The sequence below is a fragment of the Aotus nancymaae genome, unplaced genomic scaffold (genome assembly GCF_030222135.1).
Source record: "Aotus nancymaae isolate 86718 unplaced genomic scaffold, 86718_ANA_hifiasm-v0.15.2.pri h1tg000031l, whole genome shotgun sequence".
NCBI lineage: Eukaryota > Metazoa > Chordata > Mammalia > Primates > Aotidae > Aotus > Aotus nancymaae.
Window position 1 is genome coordinate 5,464,613 of NW_026988444.1, and position 8,375 is coordinate 5,472,987.

Consider the following 8,375-nt stretch of genomic DNA (forward strand, 5'->3'; position numbering starts at 1 on the left):
CTTGGTTCTCAAGCCTTCCGGCTGGGACGGAATGACGCTACTGGCTGTCTGGACGGAATGTCTCCAGCTTTCGGACAGCAGATTGTGGGACTTTGCCTCCATCAGCAATCATGTGAGCCAGTTCCTCATAATAAATAAATATATATACATGACAAATATATTTACATATACATATGGAAACATTTATCCTATTGGTTATCTGGAAAACCCTAAGACAGCATGTATCCAATCAAAAGTTTGTATCCAGAATATATAAAGAACCCCTACAAATCAGTGAGAATACAAAAGACAGCTCATTTTTCTTAACGGGCAAAGGATTAGAAAAAGTAGGTAAACACAGATAAAAGTGCTGAGGTTATTCATCACGGCGATGCAAATCAGAAGCCACCGTGACCACCACGACAGCTGAAGCCGAAAGGCCTGATGATACCAAGGGCTGTCACCAACACGGAGCCAGGAAGACGGGCGTCTCTGGGCAAGAGAGTGCTGGGTACAGGAAGCTGGGAACGCTGCCTGGCAGTATCTTCCAAAGTTAACTCTATATATCCTGTGAAATGCCTACATATGTTCACCAAGAGACGCGTGCATGAATGCGGGGTGGCACTGTGTCTCATGGCCCTGAACTATGCAAAAGAACAACCCTGCTCATGGGCAAATAGAAAGAGGCCCTCACACAGATTCAGGATAAATAGCAAATGTATGTGGGACTTAATACCTGGGTGATGGGCTGATAGGTGCAGCAAACCACCACAGCACATACTCACCTGTGCAATAAACCCCTCGCATCCTGCATGCAGCTGCTGGCACTTAAATTAAATTAAAATTTTTTTAAAAGAGGCCGGGGCGCTGGCTCACGCCTGTAATCCTAGCACTTCGGGAGGCCGAGGTGGGCAGATTGCCTGAGGTTGGGAGTTCGAGATCAGCCTGGACGGCACGGTGAAACCCCGCTTCTACTAAAAATACAAAAATTAGCCAGGTGTGGTGGCAGGTGCCTGTCATCCCAGCTACTCAAGAGGCTGAGGCAGGAGAATCGCTTGAACCTGGGAGGCAGAGCTTGTGGTGAGCGAGATCGCGCCACTGCACTCCAGCCTGGGCAGCAGAGCAAGACTCCGTATCAAAAGAAAAAGGAGAAAAGTGTAGTCACACCACCTAAGACAGCTGTGGAGAAAGAATGTCTGCCCACAATGGCCTAGATGAATCTCACAAATACAACTTGAGCAGAATGAGCCAGACACAAAAGGGTCCGTAGCCTACGATTGCATGTACGTGACGTTCAAACCCAGACAGACCTCGTTCATGGTCAGGGAAGTGAGGACCGTGGTTCCCTCTGAGGGGCCTGGGGGAGGGGGTGCTGCCGACACCCTGTGTCTCTATCTGGATGCAAGTTTCAGGGTAATGTATCAAGACATACACTTATGATTTGGGAACCTTTCTGTACATATATTTTTCTTCAATTAAAAGGCCACTGAAAAAAATTGCCCACAAAAAACTCACTCTCTGAAATCCAGTGCCAGGCCAGATGCTGCAGGCTCCACTGTGTTCCACGGCAAGGGTGGTCAACAGTGAGCCCAGGGTGACCTGCTGCCGGCCTGGAGGGCACGTCCAAACCACGCTGAAGGAGCCCATCTGCGTGTGAGCTGCATGCGTCAGATTCCAACATTGACCCACGTATTCTCACCGGTTCCTCGGACATCAGAGAATGGAAGAGCTTGGAAGATTTTTAGCGAGTTGATCTTGGCTTTTATTTTTTATTTTATTTTATTTTATTTTATTTTTTTGAGACGGAGTATTGCTCTGTCACCAGGCCAGAGTGCAGTGGCGCAATCTCGGCTCACTGCAACCTCTGCCTCCTGGGTTCAAGCGATTCTTCCGCCTCAGCCACCCGAGTAGCCGGGACCACAAGCACGTGCCACCACGCCTGGCTAATTTTTTTGTATTTTTAGCAGAGACAGGGTTTCACCGTGTTGATCAGGATGGTCTCGATCTCTTGACCTCGTGATCCACCCACCTCGGCCTCTCAAAGTGCTGGGATTACAGGCGTGAGCCACCGGGCCCGGCCGGCTTTTAAACTCACAGTTCGTATCCCCCATAAAGTTAGATATTGAAAGTAAACTTTGTCCTCCAAAGATGACGCCATGTTTTAGCTGTATGCCCTGGCGCACACGGAGATGAACCACAGCTCAAGATCAATACATTTTATATGTTTATCCCAACCTCCCCCGCGTGGTCTCACCCACCGCTTGCTCTGAGACCATGTGCTGAGAAGGACAGCTCCAGGTCAGGAGAGCTCCAGGTCCGGAGTGCCAGGTCGGGAGAGCTCCAGGTCCGGAGTGCCAGGTCGGGAGTGCTCCAGGTCGGGAGTGCCAGGTCGGGAGTGCTCCAGGTCGGGAGTGCCAGGTCGGGAGTGCCAGGTCAGAAGTGCTCCAGGTCAGGAGTGCCAGGTCAGGAGTGCTCCAGGTCGGGAGAGCTCCAGGTCGGGAGTGCCAGGTCAGAAGTGCGCCAGGTCAGGAGTGCTCCAGGTCGGGAGAGCTCCAGGTCGGGAGTGCCAGGTCGGGAGTGCCAGGTCAGAAGTGCTCCAGGTCAGGAGTGCTCCAGGTCAGGAGTGCTCCAGGTCGGGAGTGCTCCAGGTCGGGAGAGCTCCAGGTCGGGAGAGCTCCAGGTCGGGAGTGCCAGGTCGGGAGTGCTCCAGGTCGGGAGAGCTCCAGGTCGGGAGTGCTCCAGGTCGGGAGAGCTCCAGGTCGGGAGAGCTCCAGGTCGGGAGAGCTCCAGGTCGGGAGTGCCAGGTCGGGAGTGCTCCAGGTCGGGAGTGCTCCATGTCGGGAGTGCTCCACGTCGGGAGTGCTGGCCATGCTCTTCCCAGCAGGAAAGCTAGGCAGGCTGGGGGGCGCTGAGAAGTTTGCACAAGGCATGTGGGTGCACCCAGGGCAGCCAGAGAGCTCAAGGGCCTGACGCCCTCAACGGGCTCCAGGGCCTCTCCAGCCTCCTACCGAGCCAGGTGCCCTGGGCCGCTGGCCAAGACCTCAGTCCTGGGGTGGCCGGCCTCGGACCCTTCCAGCTGTGTCTGTCAGGCCCTGTCCCAGGTTCTTTCTCAAGGCAAATTTCCTTCTAATGCAGAAAAGTCGGCCTCCCCAGGACACGCAGGACTCCCCCTCCTAAACCAGACCACAGTCCTGCCCCTGCCGCTCCCTGTCCACACACAGCATCCTTCCCAGGCTCTCCCTGATCGGATCACTGCCACCGGGTCCTCGGCCATGAGGCTGCAGGGGTCATAGCGAGAGGAGCAGTGTGGTCTGAAGGCCAGGCCTGCCTTACCAGATGGTGTTTCAGGAACAGACTGGGGTGCCGGGCCTGGGACATGGGGCGAGGCTCCTCCCCGCCCCAGCAGCATATGCCGAACCCACCCTCTTTCTTCTAACTGTAAGTCCCTGAGGACGGGTGCCCTCGGCCACCACTGGACCAGTCAGTGCCCACCACTGTGTCCCCACAGCTAGCTGTGAGTCCCTGAGGACGGGTGCCCTCGGCTACCACTGGACCAGTCAGTGCCCACCACTCTGTCCCCACAGCTAGCTGTGAGTCCCTGAGGACGGGTACCCTCGGTGACCACTGGACCGGCACCCACCACTTCCCAGTGCTCTCTGGGTGCTTCTGGCGAATGAATGAAGGGGTGAAGGGATAGGCAGCGCATGCAGCTCTGCTCCCTTCTCAGAGCACAGCAGGCTGTTTGGGGGCCTTTCAGACTAACTCATGAACAGAGGACGGAAAGAGAGCCCCGCTGGGCGGCCAGCACCTGCATCTGGGACCCCTCGGCCAGGCCGTCCCCTGCAGGCTGCCCTGTGCCATGGCTGCAGGCAGGTCTCCGAGTCCTTCACGCTCCCTGCATGGAGCCCAGCCCTCCGCAGATGTGGGCGCCAGGGCCCGGATGGTGGGGGCCCGTCTCCTCAGGGGCTAGGACTCAGCTTGCAGCTGGCCCAGCAGTCAGGTCACTCAGGGGCTGCCCCTAGTCAAGGTCTCCAGTGCCCTCGGGCAGACAATGCCACACGTGCACAGCTCCAACCCCGCCTCCTCCAGAGCAGCACAGGCTTCTGCATCACCTGCAGCCCACAGCTGGGTGCCACCTTCCCCTGTGCCAGCTACATGGACGGGGTAGGGCAGAGTTCTCTGGGGGACATCAGAATAGTATACTAGTGAGTCGGCCACTCAGCAGTGTGCTGGGGAATGCTTAACCAGGGACGCTCAGAAGGGGCAGGGCTGGTCTGCAGCTCCGGTAAGCGCTGCCCCCGTGGCTGGCTGCAAACCACCGGTGTTATGGCTCAGAACGTGGAGTGACAGCCACGCACACAGTCGGCGCTCTGGAGCCCGAGCTGCCTCCTGCCACCATGGAGACCACATGCTGACCTGGGGGGCATGTGGTCAGCCCAGATCTTTTGCTGGACGTCCCAGCACTGGCTGTGACCCACAGGCCCCACGGCAGGGCGCTGCTGGGGTAATCTGCCCAGCAGGTGGCCGCTGGGACCTGGAGTCACCCCTTCCACACTTGGGTTTCCACAGCTGTCTCTGTCAAATCCCATCAGCTGCAGTCCTGCAAGTCCCCTTTGCTCTGCCTCCAGGCCCCCATATGTGATTCCCCAAACGCCACAGGCTGGAACCCACAAAGCACATCCTGCTTTAGAAGTCACGGACCTGGAGCTGGGCTGGGCCGGGCTGGGCCGGGCCGGGCTAGATAGGGCTGGGTTGGGCTGGGCTTGGCTGCGCTGGACTGGGCCCTGCCTGGCCATTTGGCCTGAGCTCATAGACCAGAAAAGCTAAGAGGCCCAGGCAGGTGCAGATGCTTTGTTAACGCTCCCTCCCTTGAGCTCTGAGGGCTGCTGAGGGCCGCAGGAAGCAGCTGGGAGCAGGGGACAAGGAGGAGCCTGGAGGGACCCAGTGTGTTCACCCCCGAGAGCCCCCACCGAGGGATGCCCACCCTGGAGGACCTGCTGGCACTGGGCCTGGCGGTGTGTTGGTGATGAGGCTAACCCAGAGCCAAGGGGAGGGACGAAGTGGACCCTGCCCTACGGGGACACCTGGCAGAGGAGCACCGCGGGGGCATCTTTGGGAACAGTCTGGTCTGGTTAGTGAGTCAAGCTGCGTGACGGAAGCCAGACACAGAAGGCCACATGTTGCACGTTCTGTTTCTATGAAATGCACAGAACATGCAAACCCACAGAGGCAGAAGGCCGACTGCGGATCGCCTAGGGCTCGGGGGGAACTGTAGAGTGCAGGGTTTCTTTTGGGGGTGACAACGATGTTCTGGAATGAGACAGCGGTGACGGCCACAGAACTCCACAAGCACACTTAGCAGCTATTGAGATGAGTGCTTGCAATGGGTGATTTATGTGGTATATTAATTACGTCTCAATAAACCTGCTATTTAAAAAAACAAAGCAGAGGCCTGGCGCGGTGGCTCATGCCTGTAATCCCAGCACTTCGGGAGGCTGAGGGGGGTGGATCACCTGAGGTCAGGAGTTCAAGACCAGCCTGACCAACATGGCAAAACCCCATTTCTACTAAAAACAAAAAAATACAAAAATTAGTCAGGCGTGGCAGCAGGCACTTGTAATCTCAGCTACTCTGGAGGCTGAGGCAGAAGAATCGCTTGAACCCAGGAGGTGGAGGTTGCAGTGAGTCAAGATTACGCCACTGCACTCCAGCCTGGGTGGCGAGGGCAAAGCTCCATATCAGGAAAAATAAAAAAATAAAAAATAAAGCAGATGAACCAGACAGGGGAGATGCCTCCATGCCAGGCCTGAACTCAGCCTGCAGGCCCCTTGCGGGGAGGCATGGTGTCCCCAGCTGCGTGCAGGCTCCCGTCACACAGCTGTCATCAGCTGTCACAGCTTCCTTCCTTGCAAAATGAGCTAGAAAATATACATGTTTGAAAAGAGGCCAGCCGCGGTGATTCACACCTGTAATCTCAGCACTGGGGGAGGCCAAGATGGGTGGATCACCTGAGGTCAGGAGTTTGAGACCAGCCTGGCCAATGTGGCAAAACCCCGTCTCTACTAGAAATACAAAAATTAGCCAAGCATGGTGGCAGGTGCCTGTAATCCCAGCTACTCGGGAGGCTGAGGCAGGAGAATCACTTGAACCTGGGAGGCGGGGGTTGCAGTGAGCCCAGATCATGCCACTGCACTCCAGCCTGGGCAACAGAGCAACACTCTGTCTCAAAAAAAAAAAAAAAAGAAAAAAAAAAAGAGAAATCCCAGCTTAATAGCACGGGCTTCTTACCTGCTTTTCTACTTGAATCTCTTGTCATTTGCGCTGAAAACCTCAGGGCCTGACCACTGAGCCGCGAGCTCGGGTTGTCACTGCAACAGAAACGCACGCATGTGTGAGACGGCTGAAACCAGGACACGCTACTCACAATCACCCCGCAGGTTTCTGGGCGCCCCACTGCACTGACATGGGCAGACCACTGGAAATCTCAGATACACACAATGATCATCTGCAATATTCCAATTTCAGCTGCAATATTCCAATTTCAGCCGTATCTGAAAACTGTGACTCTCAGAACCTTCCTGTTCCCAGCTCCTGCAGGAAAATCTTTTAAAACAGCCGAGTCATAAACTCTCAAATGGCTCAGCTGTAAACTGACAGTGCCTGAGTCATCTCCAACTGCTGAGTCACGATGACCCCAATCCCAGAGTCCCAGAGTTGGAAGGGACCCAAGAATTCCTCTTCCCGGGAGAAGGCTCCTCCGGAGAGCGGTGTCCTGTCGGCTGTGGAGGAGGGGCATGGGCTGGAGAGGGACGTGGGGTCATTCAGGTTCCTCTCCAGCCGCCGGGACCCTAGGCACTGTGCCCGTTCTGAACACACAAGAGGAGCCATTATCTGGCACCGGGAGAAGGCAATGCCAGGCCGGGGAGGCTGTGGAAAGGTGCGAGCCGCAGGGCCAGGTCTCAGCCCACCCCGCACAGATCCTGCTGTGGGACCTGGGCTCATCCCAGCAGGGCTTCCTGGCCCACCCTGGTCTCCCTCCCTGTGAAGCCCTTCACCCAACCCACAGACAGGGCCCTCGTCCCAGGGAAAGCCACGGGCCCCTCCACAGCCAGACCCCAGCCAGGCTCCCGGCAGACTGGCACCGAGCAAAAAGCAGGCCCAGCCTCCTGTGTATACACGGGGAATCTGAGACTCACAGGGGAGACCAGCTCTCCAGGCCACCCGCAGGGACGTGGGAGCTGTGACTTGGAAGCAAGTGTACCCCGCCCCCAGCCCAGCCCTGCACAAGGCGTCCCAGGGTGGCTCAGCCTGGAGCCTCGAAAGGGGCATGGGTTTCTACCAGGCCATGGGCGGGAGAAAGGGGGCAGGTGAGGGGTAGCAAGTAACAGGCAGGACCTCGGGGATCCCTGGGGTCCCCGAAACCCTGAGAGCTGGAGGGAGCAAGGACCAGGAGCTCAGGCTGGCGGAGACAGGGCTCTCCCCTGGGGGACCCAGGTGCAGGACACTCCACACTGGCTGGGACCAGGAGGTCAGGCTGGCGAAGACAGGGCTCTGTCCTGGGGGACCCAGGTGCAGGACGCTCCACGCTGACAGGACAGAAGGTCAGGCTGGCGGAGACGGGGCTCTCTCCTGGGGGACCCAGGTGCGGGATGCTCCACACTGACAGGACAGGAGGTCAGGCTGGCGGAGACAGGGCTCTGTCCTGGGGGACCCAGGTGCGGGACGCTCCACACTGACAGGACAGGAGGTCAAGCTGGTGGAGACAGGGCTCTGTCCTGGGGGACCCAGGTGCAGGATGCTCCACACTGGCTGGGACCAGGAGGTCAAGCTGGCGGAGACAGGGCTCTGTCCTGGGGGACCCAGGTGCAGGATGCTCCACACTGACATGACAGGAGGTCAAGCTGGTGGAGACGGGGCTCTGTCCTGGGGGACCCAGATGCGGGATGCCCCACACGGGTGTTTTGTGAGGGCTGGGGGCAAGGGCCATCCTAGAGGTTGAGCAGTGACCACACTGAACCATGACAGGAATTAAATCAGGCGGAGCCAGGGCTGGGCATGGGGGAGGGGACCCTGCACGCCACCCAGTTCTGGCTAGGGCAGCTGGTGGCATGGGCCACTTGGGAGGACTCCTGGGGGCCCCGAGAAGCATCTAGGGGCGATCCTGTGGGCCCCTGGTGGATGGGGTGGCAGGAGGGCAGATGTGGGGTCCCCAGCATCTGGCTGCCCCGAGGCAGGGTGGAAGTGGCCCCATCAGGGGATGGCACCCAAAGGGCCAGATGTCCCCAGGCCAGGCCAGGCCAACCGCGGGCCATGGGCAGCTGCCTTACAGAGGCCTCGGTGTGGCCGCTCAGGAACAAGGGTCCTTTGGTCCAGGGGCTCAGAACCCCCACCTCCCT

The 8,375-nt window shown here is 57.9% G+C and overlaps 1 long non-coding RNA gene across 1 annotated transcript; it reads right to left on the reverse strand.

Moving 5' to 3' along the window:
- Positions 1 to 2,681: 2,681 nt before the first annotated feature.
- LOC105722133 (uncharacterized) lies at positions 2,682 to 6,630 on the reverse strand. Its single transcript, XR_010344983.1, has 3 exons — positions 6,476 to 6,630; positions 6,268 to 6,347; positions 2,682 to 2,887 (listed from the first exon to the last, which is right to left on the reverse strand). It is a non-coding gene; the product is annotated as an uncharacterized LOC105722133 (long non-coding RNA).
- Between the last annotated feature and the right edge of the window lie 1,745 nt (positions 6,631 to 8,375).